Raw genomic sequence first — 26,841 nt, forward strand, 5'->3', positions numbered from 1 at the left:
GAATCGTGCCGGGTACTTTTATGCATCTGTTTTTAAAATTTTTATTTATTTATTATTTTTTGTTGCACTGGGTCTCTGTTGCTTTGTGCAGGCTTCCTCTCTAGTTGTGATGAACGGGGCTACTCTTTGTTGCACTCAGGGGGGCTTCTCATTGCAGTGGCTTCTCGTTGCAGAGCACAGGCTCTAGGCGCTCAGACTTCAGTAGTTCTGACACACAAGCTCAGTAGTAGTGCTTCACAGGATGTTACTCCACAGCAGGTGGAATCTTCCTGGATCAGGGATCGAACCTATGTCCCTTGCATTGACAGGAGGATTCTCATCCCCTGCACCACCACGCAGGTCCCTTTTCTGCATCTATTGAGATGATCATATGATTGTTATCCTTCATCCTATTAATGTGGTGTGTCATGTTTATTGATTTGCATATGTTGAACCATGTCTGCATCCCAGACATAACCTCACTTGAGGATGGTTGTATGATCCTTTTAATGTGCTGTTGAATTCAATTTGTATTTTGTTGAGAATTTTTGTATCAATACTCATCAGTGAAATTGGCCTATGGTTTTCTTTTCTTATAGTGTCCTTATCTGGCTTTGACATCATGGTCATCCTAGTTTGTGAAATGAGTTTAAGAATTCTGTACTCCTCAATATTTTGAAAGTGTTTAAGAAAGACTGCTGTTAATTCTTCTTTAAATGTTTGTTAGAATTCATCAGGGAAACCATCTGGTCCTGGAGTTTTCTGTGTTAAGAGGTTTTTGATTACTGGTACAATTTCCTTACTTGTTATTGGTCTGTTCATATTTTCTGTTTCTTAATGATTCAGTCTTGGGAGGTGGGATGTTTCTAGGAATTTATCCATTTTTTTCTTAGATTATTCAATTGGTTGGCATATAATTGCTCACAGCAGTCTCTTATGATCCTTTGAATTATTGTTGTAATGTCTCTTCTTTCATTCCTGATTTCAGCTATTTGGGTTCTCTCTTTTTTTTTTTTTTCTTAATTAATCAAGCTAATTCCTGATGGCTTCCTGACTTCCCTGATGGCTCAGACGGTAAAGCATCTGCCTACAATGTGGGAGACCCAGGTTCGATCCCTGGGTCGGGAAGATCCCCTGAAGAAGGCAATGGCAACCCACTCCAGTATTCTTGCCTGGAAAATCCCATGGACGGAGAAGCCTGGTAGGCTACAGTCCATGGGGTCACAAAGAGTCAGACACGACTGAGCGACTTCACTTTCACTTTTCGCTTTCAGTCAAGCTAAAGCTTGGTCAATTTTATCTTTTTAAAAAAACCTATTAATTATGTTGATCCTTTTTATTGTTGTTTCTAGTCTTCATTTCATTTATTTCTACTCCAACCTTTTTTTTATTTCTTTCTCTCTGCTGATTTTGGGCTTGGTTTGTTCTTCTAGTTCGTGAGGTGTAAAATTTTCTGGAGGGGCACAGAGCTCATGGTTTGCCTAGAAATGGGGATATGAATAAGAGGACAGGAGCTAGCCTGAGCTAGGCTAAAAGTTTTTCTGAGTATTGTGAGGATAAGGACACCTAAAAATTTATTCTCCTTCCTTTCCCCATGCCTTCCCAGCTTCCGGGTAGGAGGGTGGGGGGCTCCTGAGCAAGGAAGAGCCTCCAGGTTTCTTCTGGGGTTCCCAGAGCTTTGGGCGAGCAGTGAGTGGGGCACATCCCCTGGTGCCACCTGACCTCGTCCCCCAGCTTAGGGCAGCTTCTCTCTGCCTGTGAGCACCAGGGTCTACAGGATGACAGATGGTGATACAGTTCCCTTGATCACATCATTCTCATCCACCACCACGAGTTGGTGACTCCCTGCTTCCACTAGCCTGCTGAGAAAGGTCTCCAGAGCCTCATGCAGGTAGCACTTGAAGCTACATTTAAAGTAATGTGATCGATTTTGAGGGCTTTGACTACAGGCACATCTAGGTTGTGGTAGGTCTTTTATGCTGCCTGATGGATAATATCATTGAAGAAGGAAATGGCAACCCACTCTAGTGTTCTTGCCTGGGAAGTCCCATGGACAGAGAAGCCAGACGGGCTACAGTCCAGAGGATCCCAAAGAGTCGGACATGACCGAAGTGACTTAGCACAGATAACATCAAACGTGGAATAGATGTTCACTACCTGATCTTCCTCATTCACTGGCAGATCCTGTACAGAGATGCCCAGAGCCATGTCTGTGGGGTCATAGTGCAGAACATGGCAATGCTGGCATAGAAGCTAATCTTCTATTAGACTTAGACATGAATTCTGGCTTAAGAACTCAGTGATAAACACTTTGAGGAACTTGAGAATGCACTTGTGGGTGAGGATGTACAAGATGTTGCTTGATTCTGGGTCAACAACTGGCAGCCTGTGGATCTTGTTTTGAATTAATGAAAAGACAGCATTAAACAAGTTGGCATTAAGAGAAATGCAGACAAGTGGTTTAAAGAAGTCCTGTATATACACCTCCTTTCAAGTTTCTATTTTGTATTCTTCCAGCTCATAGCTCTGGAACCAAGGCTGATTTATAGTAATAGTGCAGGATATTGATGAAATTGGTGATAATCCACATGCCCACAAGTCCTTGCTTTTTGGGATCCAGAAAGGGGCAACTTGTATACCTGCAGGGAAGTAGCAAATACAACCAAATTGGAGCTTGTGAGACTCAGGTCATAGCAGCCAGAAACTTTATAAAGGAAGGATATATGCTATTGGTGGATTCTGGGGTCTCTCTCTTTGTTAATTAATTTTGTCTCTTTTTGGCATGCAGGGCCTTTGTTGTGGCATATGGGATTTTTCGTTTGGTGTGAGGGCTCTTCCTTGTGGTATGTGGGCTTCTCTCTAGTCGTGGGGCATGGGCTCCAGAACACCTGGGCTCAGCAGCTGCCACGTGTGAGCTCTGTAGTTCTGGCATCTGGGCTTAGTTGCCCCACCACATGTGGGATCTTAGTTCCCTGACCAGAGATTGAACCTGCATCCCCTGTGTTGGAAGATGGATTCTTAACCACTGGACCCCCAGGGAAGTCCTGATTCTGGAGTCTCTTGAGGACGTTCATTTTTCCAGAGTTGGAAACTCTCAAGAAGTGACCATCTCCATTGCAAGAGGCCCTGGCTGGGTTCATTTGCTCTAGGAACCTCACTTTCTTTTTTTTTTTTTATTATAAAGGTACTTATTGCTTTGGTGCTTCCCTCATGGCTCAGACTGTGAAGAATCTGCCTGCAATGTGAGAGACCTAGATTCTATCCCTTGGTTGGGAAGATCCCCTGGAAAAGGGAATGGCTACCCACTCCAGTATTCTTGCCTGGAGAATTCCATGGACAGAGGAGCCTGGCGGGCTACAGTTTGTGGGATCACAAAGACTCAGACACAACTTAGCAACTAAACAACTACAACAACAACAAAATAGATAATGTATTTCCTGTGTTTCATGAAGTTAACTAGTTGCTATTATAGGTACAGTAAGAATTAACTCTGTTTTCTGACCTCCTGAGAATAATATTTTAAGGTAAGTGTTAGTCGTGTCCAGCTCTTTCTGGAACCCATGGACTGTAGCCCACCAGACTCCTCTGTCCAGGTAAGGAATTGCCTATTCATTGAACACAACTCAATAACTGGAGTTGACTAATGATATACCAGGGAACAGTCAGGCACAGTGTAGTAAATTATGTTCTGTCATCTTATAATTCTTAATAATTCAGCTGTCACTCTAGACATTTTTGTGTCTTTGTCTGGAGAATGGAGAGAAATAAAATTTAGGCTGCTATTACAGACAAGGTAAAAATCTGGGGTGTCGGGGGAAGGAAAGGCTTCACAGAGAAGACTCTAAAACTGGGTGCTGCATGTGAGTGAAAGTTCACGAAGGTGACACGGGGAGAAAGAGAGGGCATTCTAGACAGAAGGAACAAGATGGACACAGATCACAGGTGGAAGACATCTTCGCTGGGAATAGAGAGGCTGTGTGCATTTGTGAGAAAGAGTTCAGGAAGGCAGATTGAAGGGGCGGGGTGGGGGCCAGGTAATATGGTGTCCTTAAGAGTTAGACAAGCCTGGGACCAGACTCCTGCTCAGCCTCTAATTAGCTCTGCAATCTCGAGCAAGTACCTCTGTAATACTCATAATTCTCTATGTGTAAATTCATAAAAACAAACCAGTACCTACCTCCTAGGATTACTGTGAGTTTGAAATAACAGAGTCCATTTAAAAGGCTTAAAATGACACTTGATCACGAGGTATCATTTAAGGGCTCAGTCAATAGAAGTGTGCGGTTGCTATTGTTACTGTCTAGTAACAATGTGTGTGTGGGTATACACACTAATAACAATAGTTCTTTTATGTGAATCAAGGGACTAGATTATGAAATGGTTTAGAGACCATGTTTAAGAGTACAGGCTTTTTCTTTTAGGTCGATGTTTCTAAAATGTGGTCAATTAATCTATAAAATTAACAGTCCTCAAGCAGCTTCTATGGCAAAAGCAATGAAAAGATACCTGTTTAAAAATCTTATGAATTTGAAATGGAAGAAAAATTATCAAATACCATTATGCTCTTAATAAGGGTTCACACGTAGAGATGGCTCAAATTGGACAGACTCTTAAGGTGTAGTTAAAACTATTAGGATATCCTTTATTTTAGTTATATCATTGGAATATTATTGTTTATGTGTGGAAAGTTTGCATTTTTTCTTGTTACTCTTGTGTTGTGTTATGACTCTGATTAACAAAAATAGATTAATGACTGAAAAAGTGATTCATTGAAGTGTAAAAGCAATGATAAAAATAGTACAAAAACTACAATTCAGAAGAATAATTAGTGAACAGGATTTCAGGATCTTTTGGAACAAGAGCATCTGTGAACATGATGAATTCACTCAAGCAGCTGAAAGGGAAAGTGTGAATGGGAAGGGTGGCTATGAATATCTAAAAACAGGATTTTATTGAACCAGAGGTTTACTCTCCTCTTGTCTCCAGTGTGCACTCTGTATTAGAAACCTCTGTCAGAATGCTTAGTGATGCTCTCAGTGGTTTTACATCATTCCCAAAACAGAATAACCTGGAGACTTCCCTGGTGGCCCAGTGGTTAAGATTCCTTTTTTTAATGCAGGGGGCATGGGTTCAGGGAACGAAGATCGCACATGCTATGCAGCACAACCAAAAAATAGGCAAATGAAAAAACAAAATAGAATAACTTTATAGGTCAACCTGGAGAAGGAAATGGCACCCCACTCCAGTATTCTTGCCTGGAAAATTCCATAGACAGAGGAGCCTGGTGGGCTACATACAGTCCATGGGGTCACAAAGAGTCGGACACAACTGAGCATGCTTGCCTGTGGGTCAGCCAGTAGTTTTTCCTGAAGCAGGCACAAAATAATATTTTCTGGTATGAAATTGATGTATTTTATTTCTAAATGTGAAGAGGCCAGAACAGTAGCATCCACAGATGAAAGCCATGCTACGGCCAACACGTTTATAAAACTGGCCTCAAACTCGGGACAAATAAAATGCTGGGAGAGGAAGCCAGAGCAGTCATGGGCAAACCTAATGTCAGAACAGGATGCTGCATAGCGCAAATGACACACAAAGATGTGGAACTCTTCTTATTGTAGTGATGACAGCCAGATTTTGTTTGCAGTTCAGTTCAGCCCCTCAGTTGTGTCCGACTCTTTGCGACCCTGTGGACTGCAGCATGCCAGGCTTTCCTGTCCATCGCCAACTCCTGGAGCTTACTCAAACTCATGTCCATTAACTCAATGATGCCATCCAACCGTCTCATCCTCTGTCGTCCCCTTCTCTTCCTGCATTCAATCTTTCCCAGCATCAGGGGTTTTAAAAAATTTTTTTAATAGTTGAGTAATTTATTTTGTTTTATAGTTAAGTACAACTGTAAAACAAAGCTATATTTTGTTTTATAGTTGAGTAAAACCACAGAAAGGGAAAGATATACTCAACTGAATGCAGAGTTCCACAGAATAGCAAGGAGAGATAAGAAGGCCTTCTTAAATAAACAATGCAAAGAAATACAGGGAAGCAACAGAATGGGAAAGACTGGAGATCTCTTCAAGAAAATTAGAGATATCAAGGGAGCATTTCATGCAAGAATGGGCACAATAAAGGACAGAAATGGTGAGGACCTAACAGAAGCAGAAGAGATTAAGAAGAGGTGGCAAGGATACACAGAAGAACTGTACAAAAAAGATCTTCATGACCAAGATAATCATGATGATGTGGTCACTTACCTAGAGCCAGTCATCCTGAAGTATGAAATCAAGTGGGCCTTAGGAAGCATCTCTATGAACAAAGCTAGTGGAGGTGATGGAATTCCAGCTGAACTACTTTAAATACTAAAAGATGATGCTGTTAAAGTGCTTCACTCAATGTGGGTTTTCAAACTTGAAATCTCAGCAGTGGTCACAGGACTGGAAAAGGTCAGTGTTCATTCCAGTCCCAAAGAAGAGCAGTGCCAAAGAATGTTCAAACTAACACACAGTTGTGCTCATTTCACATGCTAGCAAAGTTATGCTCAAAATTCTTCAAGCCAGGCTTCAGCAGTACTTGAATCAAGAACTTCCAGTTGTACAAGCTGAGTTTAGAAAAGGCAGAGGAATCAGAGGTCAAATTGCCAACATTTATTGGATCATGGAGAAAGCAAGGAAATTCCAGAAAAACATCTACTTGTGCTTCATTGACTATGCTAAAGCCTTTGACTGTGGATCAGAACAAACCATGGAAAATTCTTAAAGAGATGGGAATATCAGACCACTTTACTTGTCTCCTAAAATACCTATATGTGGGTCAAGAAGCAACAGTTAGAACCAGACATGAAACAACTGGCTGGTTCAAAATTGGGAGAGGAGTACAACATGGCTGTATATTGCCACCCTGCTTATTTAACTTCTATGCAGAGTGTGTGTGTGTGTGTGTGTGTGTGTGTGTGTGTGTGTGTTAGTCGCTCATTCATGCAGAAATGCTGGGCTGGATGAATCACAAGCTGGAATCAAGATTGCTGGGAGAAGTATCAACATTTCAAATGATGCAGATGATACCACTCTAATCGCAGAAAGTGAAGAGAAACTAAAGAGTCTCTTGATGAGAGCAAAAAGAAGAGTGAAAAAGGTGGCTCAAAACTCAACATTACAAAAATTAAGATCATGCCATCCAATCCTATCACTTCATGGAAAATAGAAGGGAAAAAAATGGAAGCAGTGGCAGATTTTCTTTTCTTGGGCTCTGAAATCACTGAGGACAGTGACTGCAGCCATGAAATTAAAAGATGCTTGCTCCTTGGAAGGAAGACTATGACAAACCTAGACAACGTCTTAAAAAGCGGAGACATCACTTTGCCTACAAAGGGCCATATAATCAGAGCTATGGTTTTTCCAGTAATCACGTATGGTTGTGAGAGTTGAACCATAAAGAAGGCTGAGCACCCAAGAATTGATGCTTTTGAATTGTGGTGCTGGAGACTCTGAAGAGTCCCCTGGACTACAAGGAGATCAAACAGGTCAATCCTAAAGGAAATCAACCCTGAATATTCACTGGAAGGACTGATGCTGAGGCTGAAGCTCCAGTACTTTGGTCACCTGATGGGAAGAGCTGACTCATTGGAAAAGACCTTGATGCTGGGAAAGACTGAAGGCCAAAGGAAAAGGGATGAGGATGAGATGGTTAGATAGCATCACCAACTCAATGGACATGAGTTTGAGCAAACTCCAGGAGACAGTGGAGGACTGAGGAGTCTAGCATGCTGCAGTCCATGGGGTTGGAAAAAGTTGGACATGACTTAATGACTGAACAGGAACAACAACAAAACCGTTAGTGGGAATAGAATAAACCAGCTCTTTGCATCTCTGTGGTACCCATATGAAAGAGAAAGACATACCTTATAATTTTGAATTCTCATTATCATTTCATCTAATATTTTTGTGAGATATGATGCAGATTAGAAGTGTATTTGAGGGCATGCTGATGAAGGACCAGGCATGTCTCCAGCAAAAAGGTTTGGTATGTCAGTATCACTTTTTTTTTTTTTTTTTTTAATATTTATTTGTTTATTTTTTGGCTGCCTCTCGTCTCAGAGGATGAGATGGTTGGATGGCATCACCGACTTGATGGACATGAATTTGAGCAAGCTTCGGGAGTTGGTAATGGACACGGAAGCCTGGCACGCTGCAGTCCATGGGGTCGCAAAGAGTCGGACATGACTAAGCGACTGAATTGAACTAAATGGGTCTTAGTTGTGGCAGGCAGACTCAGTAGTTGCGGCTTACAGGTTTAATTGACCATGGGGCATGTTGGATCCTACTTCCCCAACCATGTTGGGACCCATGCCCCCTGCATTGGAAGGCAGATTCTTAACACTGGAGCACCAAGGAAGTTCCTGTATCTATTGCTAAAAAAATGTACAGCCACTTCAAAACCTCACCACTTAAATAATAGGAATTCATTAATCTCATGAGCCTGTCGGCCAGTGGAGTGGTTCTTCTCATCTCAGCTAGGCTTACCCTGGTGTCAGTGACAAGATGTGAGCAGGACCAGCTGTGTATTTTGTGGAGCTCAGAGCAAAATGCTGGGCCCCTTATTTAGACATTATGAAGAATTTTAAAGTAATGACAACAGAACATTAAACCAAGCATGGGATCTTTCTTACCGTAGGACCCTGTGTGACTGCAAAGGCCAAGAACCATGAAGCCAGTCCTAGCTGTGGGTCATCGTGTAGGCAGCTCTGCTGCCCTCAGCTGGGTTCTTCCCTCTGTCTGAGTAGCAGTGTGGCTAGTCTGGGTTAGACTTGGCTGGGACAACAGGGGTAGCTATACTCTGTCCATTTCATCCTTTAGCAGGCTGGCCCAAGCATGTGCATGTGGCAAAGAGACAGGAGGAAGGACAGGCAAGCCCAAACATGCAGGCACTTCTCAGGTCTCTGCCTTGTCACATTTGCTGCCGTCCACTGGATCACGAGTGGGCTTCCCAGGGGGCACTAGAGGTAAAGAGACCACCTGTCCATGCAGGTAGACATAAAAGACTCAGATTCGATCCCTGGGTCGGGAAGATCCCCTGGAGGAGGGCACAGTAACCCACTCCAGTATTCTTGTCTGGGGAATCCCATGGACAGAGGAGCCTGGTAGGCTGCCATCCATAGGGTTGCACAGAATCGACATGACTGAAGCAACTTAGCAAGCACACACGCACGCACATTGGGTCACAGCAACTCCTGTGGCCAACCCAGAAGTAGAAGGGGAGGGTGCTACCACACTATGACAAAGGGATGAAGAATTAGGGCCGCTTTTGCCTTGTACCTCCCTCAACTACTCAAAACCAGCTGTATCCGAGTGCTAAGATTGCACACTGTCTTATTTACTAAGAACAGTTAAGAATGGTGATCTTCGCTAAGTGGTGAAGAAGGAACGAAAATTGTTAGCACCATCAAATCTCCACGACAAAGCATATGTCTTTTCCATGAGTCTTGCGAAGAAATGGGTGGCTTGGACTAAAACTGTGTTTCTACCCTAAAATGTGCTGGCTATCCAGGGGGAACATACTCATGTGAAAAACTGAAACGAGGGAGGAGATAAAACTTCTTTATAACACTAATAATGCCAGCAAAAACCAGAAACCAGAAATCATCCTTGTCATTACTGGTGTTGTGAGGAAATGTTATCTCAAAGGTTTCCAGTGGGTGTCAACATGCCATGGGCAATAGGTTGAAAATCTCAAACCTCTCATTTCAACCTCATCAGATATTAAGTGCAGAAGATAACATATCAGGAAATTGAACTGTGATGCAAGAGGCTTTGTCAGCCAACACTGAGTCTTCCCTAACACTTGATTTTTTTTCCATTTTCTGGAGAAAGACATCAGTGACACTGGGCATGTTTAAAAACCATTCAGTGTGCCAGAAAACATGGAGAAATTCTTTCCTGAGCCGGACCCAAACAGAAAACTTTAGAAATGCATTTGTATCTGTCATCCAAGTTAAAACATCCAAGGACATCCCTGGTGGTCCAGTGGTTGAGAATCTGCCTGCCAAGGCAAGGGACATGGGTTTGATCCCTGGGCAGAGAAGATCCCACATGCCGACTAGGGCAACTAGGGGCACGAGGGGCAACTAGGCTGGTGCCCCACAGCTAATGAGCTTGAGTTCTAGAGCCCACATGCCGCAACTACTAAAACGTCCATGCTTCCAAACGAGAAAAGCCATGGCAATGAGCAGGCCATGCACGGCAGCTAGAGAGTAGCCCCTCCTCCCTGCAGCGAGAGAAAGCCCATGTGCAGCAGAGAAGACCCAGCACAGCAAAAAATAATAAATATTTTTAGAAATCCAACCATACAGCCTTTGACTTAACTGCTTGTAAAACTGGCCTTCAGTGAGAGACTTCACCGCTGTTTCTAGGTATATGTCCCCATCCAAATACACACAGCACAGTATGTAGGGCCACCAAGCATTTGCCACCCATCATTCTTAGTTACGGGCTTCCCAGGTGGCACTAGTGGTAAAGAATCGGCCTGTCAATGCAGGCGATGCAGGTTAGATCCCTGGGTCAGGGAGATCCCCTGCAGTAGGAAATGGCAATCCACTCCGGCATTCTTGCCTGGGAAATCCCATGGACAGAAGAGCCTGGCAGGGTACAGTGCATGGGGTCTCAAAGAGTTGACTATGACTGAATGACTGAGCATGCATGCATTTGTACTTTTGCTTTCTAATTTAGTAGAGCAAGATAAATGGAATCTGTCATTAACCCAGATACATATATACATGTGTATATTATGTCTAGACCATTCAGGTATGACCTAAATCAAATCCCTTATGATTATACAGTGGAAGTGAGAAATAGATTTAAGGGACTAGATCTGATAGACAGAGTACCTGAAGAATTATGGACGGAGGTTTGTGACATTGTACAGGAGATGGGGATCGAGACCATCCCCATGAAAAAGAAATGCAAAAAAGCAAAATGGCTGTCTGGGGAGGCCTTACAAATAGCTGTGAAAAGAAGAGAAGTGAAAAGCAAAGGAGAAAAGGAAAGATATAAGCATCTGAATGCAGAGTTCCAAAGAATAGCAAGGAGAGATAAGAAAGACTTCCTCAGCGATCAATGCAAAGAAATAGAGGAAAACAACAGAATGGGAAAGACTAGACATCTCGTCAAGAAAATTAGAGATACCAAGGGAACAATTCATGCAAAGATGGGCTCGATAAAGGACAGAAATGGTATGGACCTAACAGAAGCAGAAGATATTAAGAAGAAGTGGCAAGAATACACAGGAGAACTGTACAAAAAGATCTTCATGACCCAGATAATCATGATGGTGTGATCACTGACCTAGAGCCAGACATCCTGGAATGTGAAGTCAAGTGGGCCTTAGAAAGCATCACTACGAACAAAGCTGGTGGAGGTGATGGAATTCCAGTGGAGCTATTTCAAATCCTGAAAGATGATGCTGTGAAAGTGCTGCACTCAATATGCCAGCAAATTGGAAAACTCAGCAGTGGCCACAGGACTGGAAAAGGGCAGTTTTCATTCCAATCCCAAAGAAAGGCAATGCCAGAGAATGCTCAAACTACCACACAATTGCACTCATCTCACACACTAGTAAAGTAATGCTCAAAATTCTGCAAGCCAGGCTTCAGCAGTATGTGAACCATGAACTTCCAGATGTTCCAGCTGGTTTTAGAAAAGGCAGAGGAACCAGAGATCAAATTGCCAACATCCGCTGGATCATCAAAAAAGCAAGAGAGTTCCAGAAAAACATCTATTTCTGCTTTATTGACTATGCCAAAGCCTTTGACTGTGTGGATCACAATAAACTGTGGAAAATTCTGCAAGAGATGGGAATACCAGACCATCTGACCTGTCTCTTGAGAAACCTATATGCAAATCAGGAAGCAACAGTTAGAACTGAACATAGAACAACAGATGGGTTCCAAATAGGAAAAGGAGTATGTCAAGGCTGTATATTGTCACCCTGGTTATTTAACTTCTATGCAGAGTACATCATGAGAAACACTGGGCTGGAAGAAGCACAAGCTGGAATCAAGATTGCTGGGAGAAATATCAATAACCTCAGATATGCAGATGACACCACCCTTATGGCAGAAAGTGAAGAGGAACTCAAAAGCCTCTTGATGAAAGTGAAAGAGGAGAGTGAAAAAGTTGGCTTAAAGCTCAACATTCAGAAAACGAAGATCATGGCATCTGGTCCCATCACTTCATGGGAAATAGATGGAGAAACAGTGGAAACAGTTTCAGACTTTATTTTTTATTTTTTACTTTGAATTTTGTGATTTTTGGCCCAAATACATATTTTGTGCTTTGTTTGTAAACAGAAAAAAAGATATTGTTAATGATTTACCCCTGATTGGCCCGGACTTTTCTTTAAGGAATGTCCAATTAAAGCTATAAATGCAAGAACACTCGTTGGGCTCCAAAATCACTGCAGATGGTGATTGCAGCCATGAAATTAAAAGATGCTTACTCCTTGGAAGGAAAGTTATGACCAACCTAGATAGCATATTGAAAAGCAGAGACATTACTTTGCCAACAAAGGTCCATCTAGTCAAGGTTATGGTTTTTCCAGTGGTCACGTATGGATGTGAGAGTTGGACTGTGAAGAAAGCTGAGCGCCGAAGAATTGATGCTTTTGAACTGTGGTGCTGAAGAAGACTCTTGAGAGTCCCTTGGACTGCAAGGAGATCCAACCAGTCCATCCTCAAGGAGATCAGCCTGGGATTTCTTTGGAAGGAATGATGCTAAAGCTGAAACTCCAGTACTTTGGCCACCTCATTCGAAGAGTTGACTCATTGGAAAAGACCCTGATGCTGGGAGGGATTGGGGGCAGGAGGAGAAGGGGACGACAGAGGATGAGATGGCTGGATGGCATCACCGACTCGATGGACATGAGTTTGGGTGGACTCCGGGAGTTAGTGATGGATAGGGAGGCCTGGCATGCTGCGATTCATGGGGTCACAAAGAATCGGACAGGACTGAGCGACTGAACTGAACTGAACTGAACTGAAGGATTGATTGCAAGTAATAGTATCCTTTTTGCTGATTTGTTATTCCTCACCATTCTACCTTTGCTATTTCAACTTTCTATCCAAACTGTGGATCTGAGTATATTTGAATCGTTCTTTTTAGTAAGCCTGGTATATGGCACAATCTAAACTCTTGCTACCTGTTATCCAAAATTCAGGTACCAAGTGTATGTATCCCTTGCTGTATGAACTTGATTTCCAAACTCAAGGTCAGGAGATAAATAGGTTTGATAACATGGGATACTTGAACACTATTAATTTTGTTATATATTAATTTTATTATTTAAAATTTTCGTGAATGTTTACCTAAAATTGTAGGTTTTCATATGTTCCAGGCAGCTAATAAATGGTTATTAAACACTGAAAATTTAAGGAATACACCTTTCCTTTAGGGATCACTGAAAGAGATTTTAAATAGAGGGGAAAATATAATCAGCTCTGCATTTTCAGATTATTCAGGAAAATAGTGTTGAGTTTGGGAGATGGGGACTTCCCTGATGGTCCAGTGGTTAGGAATCCACCTGCCAACGCAGGGGACACGGTTTGATCCTGGTCCAGGAAGATCCAACACGCTGCGGAGCACCTAAGCTTGGGTGCCACAGTTACTAAGCTCGGATGCCACAGCTACTAAAGCCTGCATGCATAGAGCCTGTGCTCCAAACAAGAGAAGCCACTGCAATGGGAAGCCTATGCTCTGTAACTAGAGAGTAGGCCCTGCTCACTGCTACTAGGGAAAGCCCACATGCAGCAACAGAGACCTAGCACAGCTGTAAATCAATTAATTAAAATAAGTAAACAAATGAAGGTACCTGTGTTCCCCCCAAAAAACTTGATACTGGCCGACTTCATTTTTTCTACAAACATGCAGGAACCTACTGAACAGAGCTTGTGTTGGAGGATACAAGAATGGAAAGAATGCAATGGGGGTCTATTGTCCCGAGTCCAGCCTCATGGAAGTGACCACTATTCAAACAAATTACCCAACGATTAAATCACAATTGTGTTAAGTCCTGATGAAGAATCAGGAGTGGCTCTGAGAGATGGCACGGAGATAGAAACCGTTCTTAGAGAAAGGTGAGACATGAAGGTGAGAGAGGAAGGAGATGAAAGATGATTCCAGTTTTCTGGTTTAGAGCCTGAGGTTATTGACAGAAAAAGGAGGGCGGATTTAAGAGGAAGTGATTTGCCATCTTTTGATAATTAAGTGATGTGCTGTGCTGTGCTGTGCTTAGTCATTCAGTCGTGTCCTTCTTTTCTCGACCTATAGCCCACCAGGCCCCTCTGTCCATGGGGATTTTCCAGGCAAGAATACTGGATTGGATTGTCCTCCTCCAGGGGATCTTCCCGACCCAGGGATCAAACTCAGGTCTCCCACATTGCAGGAGAATTCTTTACCATCTGTGCCACTAAGTGAAGGACATGATGAATTTGAACTGCCTCTGAGATATGCAGGATAGTTGTCCAGAAGGCAGGTGTGTATTTAAATATGGAGAGAGAAATCTGAGCTGCAGGTACATATTTGGGGATACAGGATGGACTGGTAGCTATGGAGACTGACTCAGCTTGTCCACTATCCTTAATAGCTTCTCCTCTGGCCTCAGTCAAGGCTATAGACAACTGTTTCTGCACGGCAAGATATTTTTTTCAACCAGCTTCCATCTCTTAACTTCCACTTTGAACCTCCCTACTTTGGTTTAGTCTTTATTGTTTTCTCTTGCCTCGAATCTATATATTTCCCTTATGGAATTTTTTTTTTTCTTTTTGGTTGCTCAACTTCCATTCACTCTACTTCTGCCAACAGCTTCTGGGTTTTGCTTGAGGCTTCACCTTCCCCCACCACTCTAATCCTATTAGTTCTGGTAATACTGATTCCACTGTGAATCTGGGGCAGGAGAGTCTATACCTGTGAAAGAGCCCTGGCTAACCAAAGTGTCCTGGTGATAGTGATTACCTCAGGGTTGATCGCATGATCAGAGTAGGAAAATAAAAAAGAGATGCCATGAAAGCTTTGCTGAGACTTCTGGCAGAAAGTCAGGGGTGCTTTCCCTCTTAATGTAAACCTAAAGGGATATAATGGTAACATTTCTACGATAGTCTTATAGCCACAAGGATTTTGAGAACAGAGCAAATACAGTGAGAGGAACATGAGAATGAAGAAAATGAATCTTGGTGATCTTGCTGAATTCCGTCTCCTACTTAGGGAATTTAACCCGTTGACCTTGATTATGATTACTGTTTCCTCCTATTTAATTTCTTTATTTTTATTCTTTTAATACAGTGATTCTCACATACATAAGTCTGACCCCATCCCACAGATTCTAATTCATTTGGTCTGCGGTGTGCTCTGGCCATTAGCATTTTTTTAATTAATTTGTATTGGAGTATAGTTGCTTTACAATGTTGTGCTAGTTTCTACTGTACAGCAAAGTGTATCAGCTGTACATGTACCTATCTCTCTCTTTTTTTATTTCTTTCCCATTTAGGTCACTACAGAGCATTGAGTAGAGTTCCCTGTGCTATATAGTAGGTTCTCATTAGTTATCTCTTTTATACACAGTATCAATAGTGTATATACATCAATCCCAGTCTCCCAATTCCGGAAAAGGCAATGGCACCCCACTCCAGTACTCCTGCCTGGAAAATCCCATGGATGGAGGAGCCTGGTAGGCTGCAGCCCGTGGGGTCACTAAGAGTCAGACACCACTGAGCGACTTCACTTTCACTTTTCACTTTCATGCATTGGAGAAGGAAATGGCAGCCCACTCCAGTGTTCTTGCCTGGAGATTCCCAGGGACGGGGGAGCCTGGTGGGCTGCCGTCTATGGGGTCACACAGAGTCGGACACAACTGAAGCGACTTAGCAGCAGCAGCAGTCTCCCAATTCATCTCACGGCTCCTTCCCCCTTGGTATCCATGTTTGTTCTCTATGTCTGTGTCTCTATTTCTACTTTGCAAATAAGATCATCTATACCATTTTTCTAGATTCCACATATATGTATTAATATGTGATACATTTTTCTCTGACTTATTTCATTCTGTATGATAGTCTCTAGGTCCATCCACATCTCTACAAATGACCCAATTTCATTCCTTTTTATGGCTGAGTAAAGAGCCTCTTGATGAAAGTGAAAGAGGAGAGTATAAAGGTTGGCTTAAAGCTCAACATTCAGAAAACGAAGATCATGGCATCTGATCCCATCACTTCATGGGAAGTAGATGGGGAAACAGTGGAAACAGTGTCAGACTTTATTTTGGGGGGCTCCAAAATCACTGCAGATGGTGATTGCAACCATGAGATTAAAAGATGCTTACTCCTTGGAAGGAAAGTTATGACCAACCTAGATAGCATATTAAAAAGCAGAGACATTACTTTGCCAACAAAGGTCCATCTAGCCAAGGCTATGGTTTTTCCAGTGGTCATGTATGGATGTGAGAGATGGACTGTGAAGAAAGCTGAGTGCCGAAGAATTGATGCTTTTGAACTGTGGTATTGGAGAAGACTCTTGAGAGTCCCTAGAACTGCAAGGAGATCCAACCGATCCATTCTAAAGGATATCAGTCCTGGGTGTTCATTGGAAGGACTGATGCTGAGGCTGAAACTCCAATACTTTGGCCACCTCATGCGAAGAGTTGACTCATTTAAAAAGACCCTGATGCTGGGAGGGATTGGGGGCAGGAGGAGAAGGGGATGACAGAGGATGAGATGACTGGATGGCATCACCGACTTGATGGACACGAGTTTGAGTGAACTCCAGGAGTTGGTGGACAGGGAGGCCTGGCGTGCTGTGATTCATGGGGTCACAAAGAGTTGGACACGACTAAGTGACTGAACTGAACTGAACTGAATATTCTCTTGTGTACATGTCCCACATCTTCTTTATCCATTCCTCTGTTGATGGCCATTTAGTGGCCTTTGGTATTTTTAAAACTTTCCCATGTTGTGTATGTAGTCAGGTTTGAGAATTCCACATCTAGCAGTCACTCTTGATTTTTTTTTTAATGTTTTATTGTAAAATACCATATGTACAGAAATATAAGACACTCAGGAAAAAAAACATAAAGCAAGCAAAACACAATTTTATCTTGAGAAATGAAATATTACTGTTACCCCAGAGCCTCCTGCGTGCCCCATTTCAGTTCATCTTAAATCTCCTGCCAGATATCTTCTCTCAGTACCTAGGCTCACTCTGTTTCTTCGGCATCCCTGGAGCAATTCAAGCCATAACCTGCTTTCAAACTCCTTCCTGCCCTCACTCCAATGTTGAAGTCTTATGAAATTCTAGTTCCAGGTCTTAATTTTTCTCATAGTACACATGTCTACATTTACTTAGATATAGACATAAGTTTTCCTAGTGTTTTTATTTTTATTTTCTTTTAATTTGGCTGTAGCACATGGCATGTGGGATCTAGTTCCTTGACTAGGGATCAAACCCATGCCATCTGCATTAGAAGGTGAAGTCTTAACCATTGAACCGCCAGGGAAGTCCTCAGTGTTTTTAGACGGCATGTTTCTTGTATCCACCACTCCTTTCCCTAGAATTTGCAGTGTTGGAAGCTGGAGCTTCCAAATGAGAACCTCTGTTCTTATTCCAGGAGCCAGTTTCTGAGATTTTAAGGGATGGGGTAACTGTACTGCCTGACTAGGTAGTACATTTATATTCGAAGAGGACAGGTATTCTCTCCTTCTTAGTAGGCATTGTGTATTCTTGGGGGCACTGCTCGCCTTCTGCGGCTCCTGGAATTATTCAGAAGTGTTCTACCTTGGAGAGCTAGCTAGGTAGCTATGACAGGGCCAGGCACCAGAAATAGCCTTTCCTCTTCCTCCCCGACCTCGGTCCCTATTGTTTTGGAAGCCCTTTAAGAAGGGCTCTGCTTCCCGATCCAGGCCAGCCCTCAAGTTCAGAGCCTTCTCTAGGAAAGTTATTTATTCCTTTGTTCAGAAAGTAGTCCTGGGGTCTTTATCCTGGGAACTTTCTCTGCCTGGAGCTGTCAACTAGAGGGCAGTGTCTGATCCAGCCAGGCCAAATGCAGCCTGGTACTTAATTACCGTAACAACCGTAGGGGGGCCTCTCTCTCTCTTCATATTTGCTTATTCTAATCTTGGCTTTCCCCCTGGCTTCCTTGGGAAGAGCTGCTTTTCCTCAGCAGTGTTTAGTGTCAAGTTTTCTCTACCCTAGTCTTGCCCTTGATTGCAAACTTTATAGAGCCTTACAGGAATTCTTCATCATTTCTTTCTTTGTAAAAAATATTTATTTGACTGCTCCAGGTCATATTTGCAGCATAGGGGATCTTTAGTTGTGGCATGCAAACTCTTAATTACAGCATGTAGGCTCTAGTTCCCCAACCAGGGATCAAACCCCAGCTCCTGCATTGGGAATGTGGAGTCTTAGCCACTGGACCACCAGGGAAGTCCCTTCTTCATCATTTTTGATTTAATAATAGGACTCTTTCTTGTTTTTTGGCAATTATATATGCAAAATTTTCCAGACTATATAAATATTTTACATAAATAATACATATTAAGTATACATAATTTTGTATATATGAATAATTTTGTATATATCAATAATATTTTTCTGTCATTTTAGTGGAATTTGGGAGCACGGGAAGTAGATATCTGTGCTGAGAAAATAAAATAGTGCAACTGGCATAAGATGGCATCTTATAAGGAGTAGCTGTACTTTTAACACTACATTTGGGCCTTAATGCATACAGGAGTATGCTACAGTTACATATATATATATATATATATATATATATTTTTTTTTTTTTTTTTTTTTTTTTTTCCGGCTGTGCTGGATCTTCCTTGCTACGTGCAGGCTTTCTCTAGTTGCAGCGAGTAGGGGCTACTCTTTGTCGGGGTACTCGGGCTTCTCATTGCAGTGACTTCTCTTGTTGCAGAGCACAGGCTCTAGGCACACAGGTTCAGTGATTGTGGCATCAGGCTTAGTTGCTCCATGGCATATGGAATCTTCTTGGAGCAGAGATGAAACCCATGTCCACTGTAGTGGCAGACAGATTCTTAACCACTGCACCACCAGGGAAGTCCAGTTACTTCTATATTAACTAATGCTCAGCTTGCTAAGGGCTTCCCATGGCTCAGTTTGGTGAAGAATCCGCCTGCAATGTGGGAGACCTGGGTTCGATCCCTGGGTTGGGAAGATCCCCTGGAGAAAAGAATGGCTACCCTCTCCAGTATTCTGGCCTGGAGAATTCCATGGACTGTATAGTACATGGGGTTGTAAAGACTTGGACATGACTAAGTGACTTTCACTTTTACAACTTGCTAAATTTGTAAATCTAGAAACCCAATTTTCCCTAAGCCTTTAACATATGACTCACAGATAATATTGTTGTATTTATAAGTCTAGCTTTATCTTATCTAAAGTTAATGACTAATTTTCATTTGTTCTTATATCAATGCTAAATTAGCATGTAAATTTGACATAGTAAATGTTCCTAAATATTTAACATCATTTACAAACTTGATTAATAACATTTCCGTAGCTTTGGCATTTTAACCACAATTACAGATTTGATTCTCTTCAGTGCTTCAAACGTCTGACAAGGCAGACTTATAAATGGAATAAATAAAATTGCTAAGCGCTGAAACACTGTTTACAGACCTAATAAATCTGAAGTTATTTACTAATCCAGAAGTTTTTTAACATTCAGTTTTAGTTTGAGTCAATCAAATTCTCTTAAATATTTTTAATTAAAGTCACAAATCTTCTTAAATCAATCAAATTCTCTTAAGCTAACATTCTGCCTACTTCACCTGTTTGTAGCCTGGCAACTGAAGGCAGCAGAGGAAAAACATGCACGATTAAGCTTATTGGTTTTGCTTTAAATTTATGTCCACAAATCTCCAGTAAGTCCCTGGTACTGCTTCTAATATTAAATTTCCCCAATATATTTACTCTCCTGTATTCCCAAGTAGCTTTTTTTTTTCTTTAAGGGCAGGGTGGTTATTTATTAGCCTTTTTTCACCTTTTAAAAATTATTTCTTTATTTTTTATTTTTTTGGCTGCACCGTGTGGCTTGTGGGATCTCAGTTCCCCAACCAGGGTCTGAACGGCAGCAGTGAAAGCCCAGAATCCTAACCGCTAGGCTACTAGGGAATTCCCTCAAACTATTATTATTTTTAATTATGGCAAAGTACATCTAACATAAAATTGACCATCTTAACCATTTTTTCAAGTGTCTCAGATAACTTTTCACAATTTGTCTCTCCCTACTCTCCGTGGATGATCTCATTCACTCTGTAATTGTAAATATTGGGAGCAATTAGAAAAGAATGATTTTGTTTTCTTCCCACTGCCAGATTTGCCAGCTTGTCTACATCTGTGCCCTTTCAAGCTGCTCTCCTTGTCTAATAGTGGAAGAACTGTTTGTGCCAATCTTTCCACCAAGCCTTGGATCCCGTCCCCCTCACCTGCTCAAGGACTCCGCACCCAATATTATCCCCATCCTCTTCCTCGTCAGCTTTTCCTTCTACTCATCCTTTCCATGGAGAAGGCAATGGCAACCCACTCCAGTACTCTTGCCTGGAAAATCCCATGGATGGAGGAGCCTGGTAGGGTGCAGTCCATAGGGTCGCTAAGAGTCGGACACCACTGAGCGACTTCACTTTCACTTTTCACTTTCATGCATTGGAGAAGGAAATGGCAACCCACTCCAGTGTTCTTGCCTGGAGAATCCCAGGGACGGGGGAGCCTGGTGGGCTGCTGTCTATGGGGTCGCACAGAGTCAGACACGACTGAAGCGACTTAGGAGCAGCAGCAGCAGCATCCTTTCCATCAGCACGCCAGAGTGCTGTCTTTAGGCTTTTCCTTTCCTTCCAGCTGCTACCCCATTATGGGGAAAGTTCCTTCAAAGGCCTGTCCACACTGTTTTCTCACCACTTTACTCCATATTCTCCATTCTCTCTTTGTGTGTGCTCAGTCATGTCTGATTCTTGGCAACCCTATGGACTGTAGCCTGCCATGCTCCCCTGTCCATGGGATTCTCCAGGCAAGAATATCGGAGTGGGATGCCATTCCCTTCTCCAGGGGATCTGCCTGACCCCGGAGTTGAATTCTCATCTCTTGCATCTCTTGTATTGACAGGCAGTGTTCTTTACCACTGGCGCCACCTGGGAAGCCCCCATTCTCTTTTTAACCTACTCCAATACTGCTCCCAAGCCACATGCTTTATAGCAGTGGTCCCCAGCTCTTTTGGCGCCAGAGACTGGTTTTGTGGAAGACAGATTTTCACAGACGGGGGTGGGGGATGGTTTCAGGATGATTCAAGTGCATTACATTTATTGTGCACTTTATTTTGATTATTATTACATTGTGATATGTAATGAGATAATTATACACCTCACCATAATGCAGAATCCATGGGATCCCTGAGCTTGTTTTCCTGCAACTAGATAGTCCCTTCTGGGGGTGATGGGAGACAGTGACACCCAAAGTGTGTTGCTTATGTCCAGTCTACTTTATAATTTTGTTTTGGTTTTTGTCACTGCGGAAAACCCTGCTTCACAAAGATAGGATGTTGAAAACAGAAGCAGGTCTTTCAGTGCTTTTATGGCATCTCAGGATATTCCGCCTTGACTTTAATCCAGAATGTGTGGAGATTTGAAGTTGTCTCAGACATGCTTTTCAGGCCATCATCATTTGCCATCTCAAGCAGTTGATCCTCTTCTAGCACGGGCAAAGTTGATTCACCTGGCTTATTCACAAATAGGTCCCGGACCCATTCCTTCTCACTGCAGGGATCTTATGTGGTTCTCTTTTGAAAGCTGAGATAGGTGATCTGACAGGAGGTGAGCTCAAGCAGTGATCCGAGTAATGGGGAGCAGCTATAAATACAGATGAAACCTGGCTCTCTTGCCCGCCACTCACCTCCTGCTGTGCGGCCTGGTTCCTAACAGGCCACGGACTGGTGCCTGGTGGGGACCCCTGCTTTAGAGGACTGTGCTCAGATCCCCCTTTGGCTTTGCCCCTCCCCACGAGGGGAACACAAACCCCTGGATTTTCCCCCTTCCTTGACCTCACTCAGGATGCCTAGGACCCTCACCAGTCAGTCTCAGCGGTCCCACACCAGTTCCCAGGGCCTGCGAGGGGCTGTTCCCCAAATCACAGGGATGCAGTGTGTGTTTCTCCATGCTTCAGAGATGGCTGTTGGCTGGGGAGGAGGGTTGGGGAAGCAAGTGTAGGTAAAATTGGACATTCAGTCTGAAGGGAGGGAAGAAAAAGGGGAAGGGGAGCAGGTCAGGGGCTAAGTTCTCTTTATACCAGTTCATTCTGATAAGGAACTCAAGGAAGTGGAGAATTCTAAGTCTGAACCTTGCCTGCCAATATATAATGAATACAATAATATTTTATTCAGCAGTTTGTTTCATTGATATTATTTAAATATTTAGATCTGTGATGAGTAGACCTCCACTTGTACTTTTGACCCCACGAATGCCCACTCCGGTCAGCCCCATGGAAGCTCTCTAGTGAAGGTCACTGATAACCAGCAGTTTGCCAACCCAGTGGCCACGTCTTCCTCAACCTCTCTGCAGCTTCTGACACAATGATTCACTTTCTCCTTGGTCTGCCTCCTGTTCCCTCTCCATCCATTCATTTGTTCTTCCTCCTCTTCCCACTTACCATAAATATGCCCCACAGTTCAACATCACTCCACTTAAATTCTTTCCTTTGTTACCTGAGGTCTCATGTCTGTAAATACCAGCTGCTGCTGCTAAGTCACTTCAGTCGTATCTGACTCTGTGACCCCATAGTCAGCAGCCCACCAGGCTCCTGGGATTCTCCAGACAAGAATACTGGAGTGGGTTGCCATTTCCCTCTCCAATGCATGCATGCATGCTAAATCGTTTTAGTCGTGTCTGACTCTATGCGACCCCAGGGACAGCAGCCCACCAGGCTCCTCTGTCCACGGAATTCTCCAGGCAAGAATACTGGAGCTGGTAATACTCTCCGGTAAATACCAGCTACGGCCTTATAATGCGCTCCTCGTCTCCCTGCTCATCACCTCCACTTGGGTATCTAGGAGGGACCCCACAGTTTACATATCCAAATTAGAATTCTTGATTTCCCTTACTAAACCTGTCCCCTCTCACCCCAATCCCTCCAATATCTTTCCATCATCCACCCAGATACTTAATCCGAAGTGCTAGATGTTTTTCCTAATTTCTCATTACCTGACATCCACACCAATCAACCCATATGGAAGATATTTGGCTCTGTCATCGTAACCTATCTTCAAACTATTCACTTCTCTTCAATTACATTGCTACCATCCTCTTCCGAGACGGTATCATCTTTCACCTTTAAGGGGCCTCTCATCTGGCTGGCCTGCCCCATGCGTGCCCCTCCTCATTACAGACTATGAATTCTTTTCATTTTGTTTGTTTGCTTCTGGCCAAACCTCATGGGCTTGTGGGATCTTAGTTTCCTGACCAGGAATTGAACTTGGATCCCTGGCAGTGAAAGCGCTGAGTCCTAACCACTGGACCACCAGGGAATTCCCAACAGACTATGAATTCTTACAGTAGCCCCAATGGGCTTTTAAAGCTCATAAACCAGACCACACGATTCCCTTGTTCAAAACCTCCCAAAAAATTCCTTTCACAGTAAAAATAAAACCCAAGGACTTCACTGGTGGTCCAGTGGTTAAGAATCCTCCTTCCAATGCAGGGAGAATGGGTTTGATCCCTGGACAGGGAAGCTCAGTTGGTGAAAAATCCACATGCAATGCAGGAGACCCCAGTTCAATTCCTGGGTTGGGAAGATCCACTGGAGAAGGGATAGGTTACCTACTCCAGTATTCTTGGGCTTCTCTTGTACCTCAGCTGGTAAAGAATCTGACTGCAATGTGGGAGACCTGGCTTCAATCCCTGGGTTGGGAAGATCCCCTGGAGAAGGGAAAGGCTACCCACTCCAGTATTCTGGCCTGGAGAATTCCATGGACTACATAGTCCATGGGGTCACAAGGAGTTGGACACAACTGAACAACTTTCACTTTCGGGAACTAAGATTCCACATGCCACAGGGCAATTAAGCCCGCATGCTTTGGAGACCGCTCACCACAGCTAGAGTCCATATGCCTCAATGAAAGAGGCTGCATGCGGCAACTAAGACCCACTGCAGTCAAGTAAATTAAGAAAAAAAAGAAAGAAAATCCAGGCTCCTTCCCCACGGTCTTCAAGACCCTACATGACCTGGCATCTACTTGGCTTTCCGTCTCCTCTCTCCATCGCCCACTCTGTTCCCCCCGCCGTGCTGCCTTGCAGAGTCTGGAACACACCAAGCTCATTTCTGTTTCTGAAACTGTGCTCTGTTTGCTGTGCACGGATGCTTTGCTTCTGCGCAGTTTGCTCATTCGTAGGTTTTGGATCTCAGTTCAAATACCTCCTCAGGGAAGTCTTCAAACTATACTCCCTTTCATGTCTATCGCCTTAACTGTGTTTATTTTCTGCAGAGTATTATCAATTACTTTTTAAAAATTGAAGTATAGTTGATTTACAACATTATACTAGTTTTAGGTTTACCGCATAGTGATTTGGTATTTTTGTAGATTATACTCTATTAAAAGCTGTTACAGGATAATGACTATAATTCCCTGTAGTATACCATAGATCCTTGTTGCTTATCTATTTTACACATAGTAATTTGTGTCTGTTAATTCCATACCCCTAATTTGTCCCTCCTCCGCTTCCCTCTTCCGTTTGGTAACCACTAGTCTGTTTTCTATATTTGTGAGTCTATTTCTGTTTTGCATATGCATTCATTTGTATTATTTTATAGATTTCATATACCTGTGATATACTGCATTTGTCTTTATCTGACTTATTTCACTAAGCATAATATTCTCTAAGTCCATCTACATTGCTTGCTGCAAATGCCAGGATTTCGTTCTTTTTATGGCTGAATAATATTCCATTGTCTGTGTGTGCGACATCTTTATTCATTCATCTGCTGTGGGCACTTGAATTGCTTCCCCGTCTTGGCTATTATAAGTAGTACTGCTACTATATTGGGGTGCATGTATCTTTTTGAATTAATGTTTTTGTCTTTTTCTGGATATATACCCAGGAATGAAATTGCTGGGTCACATGGTAGTTCCAAGTTTTGAGAAAATGTCCATACTGTTTTCTATAGTGATTGCACCAATTTGCATTCCCACCAACAGTGTATCAGGGCACCCTTTTCTCTATATCCTCTCCAACATTTAGTATGTGTAGACTTTTTTTAATTTGTAGACTTTTTGATGACAAGCCATTCTGACAGATGTGAGGTGATATCTCATTATTGTTTCGGTTGGCAATTCCTCTAACAATTAGTGATGTTGAGCATCTCTTCATGTGCTCATTAGCCATCTGTATGTCTTCTTTGGAAAAATATCTATTCATGTCTTTTGCCCACTTTTTGATTGCCTTTTTTTTTTTAATGTTGAGGTGTATGAGCTGTTTGTATGTTATGCATATTAACTCTTTGTTGGTCACATCATTTACAAATATTTTCTCCCATTCTGTGGATTGTTTTTTTCATTTTGTTGATCATTTTCTTTGCTGTGCCAAAGATTTTAAGTTTAATTGTGTGCCATTTGTTTAATTTTGCTTTTGTTTTGCCCAAGGAGACAGATCCAAAAAAATATTGCTATGATTTACATCAAAGACTGTTCTGCCTGTGTTCTCTTCTAGAAGTTTTATTGTTTCAGGTCTTACATTTAGGCCTTTTTTTTTTTTTTTAGTTATTGTTGTTTAAAAAAAATTTTTTTTAAATTATGAAAGTATAATGGTAAAGAATCTGCCTGCAATGCAGGAGACCCAGGTTTGATCCTTGGGTCTGGAAGATCCCCTGGAGAAAGGAATGGCAACCCACTCCAGTATTCTTACCCGGAGAATTCCATGGACAGAGGAGCCTGGCAGGCTACAGTCCATGGGGTTGCAAAAAGTCAGACACAACTGAACAACTAACACTTTCAATAACACATTTACAGAAGCCTTGGAAAATATCGAACAAGATTACATATAATTCCGCTATATATTACAAATATTTTTTAAGTAGATAAATTAGGATTTCTAGTTGGAGTTTCAATATCAATCACTCAAAAGTTAATAGAATGAATATACAGAGAAGGTGGCTCAGATGGTAAAGAATCTGCCCATAATGCAGGAGAACCCTGCAATGCACGAGGCTCAAGTTCGATCCCTGGGTCAGGAAAATCCCCTGGAGAAGGAAATGGCAACGCACCCCAGTATTCTTGCCTGGAGAATTCCACAGACAGAAGAGCCTGGTGGACTACAGCCCATTGGGTTACAAAGATTAGGACAACTAAGTGACTAACAGGAAGGACAGAGAAGTAGAAGGATGTGTAGACCTGGACAGCACTATGAACCAATTAAGCATAATTAAGATATATACAATTTTCACACAACAGTAGCATACAAATTCTATTCACATTCCCATAAACTGTAAACTAGGAGACACTGGAACATATCCAGGGACATAAAACAAGGTGCAAAAATTTCATGGTCTAAAGGAATTGAAATCATACAGAGTCTATTCTCTTATCACTGCGTAGGTCTTTTCTTGGCAAAATTGGAATATAATTGATTTCCCTGGAGAAGGAAATGGCAAATCACTCTAATATTCTTGCCTGGGAAATCCCATGGACAGAGGATCCTGGCAGGCTACAGTCCATGGGGTCATAAGAGTCGAACATGACTGAGCGTGTGCACATAATAATTGCTTTACAATGTTGTGTTAGTTTCTGCTGTAAGCAGCATGAATTCATTATATGTATACATATATCCCTTCC

The 26,841-nt window shown here is 42.5% G+C and overlaps 1 pseudogene; it reads right to left on the reverse strand.

The window, feature by feature from the left end:
- Window positions 1-1,453: 1,453 nt before the first annotated feature.
- Window positions 1,454-23,381, reverse strand: LOC129637642 (5'-AMP-activated protein kinase subunit gamma-1-like; annotated as a pseudogene).
- Between the last annotated feature and the right edge of the window lie 3,460 nt (window positions 23,382-26,841).

This window comes from Bubalus kerabau, chromosome 23 (genome assembly GCF_029407905.1).
Source record: "Bubalus kerabau isolate K-KA32 ecotype Philippines breed swamp buffalo chromosome 23, PCC_UOA_SB_1v2, whole genome shotgun sequence".
In the NCBI taxonomy this organism is placed as follows: domain Eukaryota; kingdom Metazoa; phylum Chordata; class Mammalia; order Artiodactyla; family Bovidae; genus Bubalus; species Bubalus kerabau.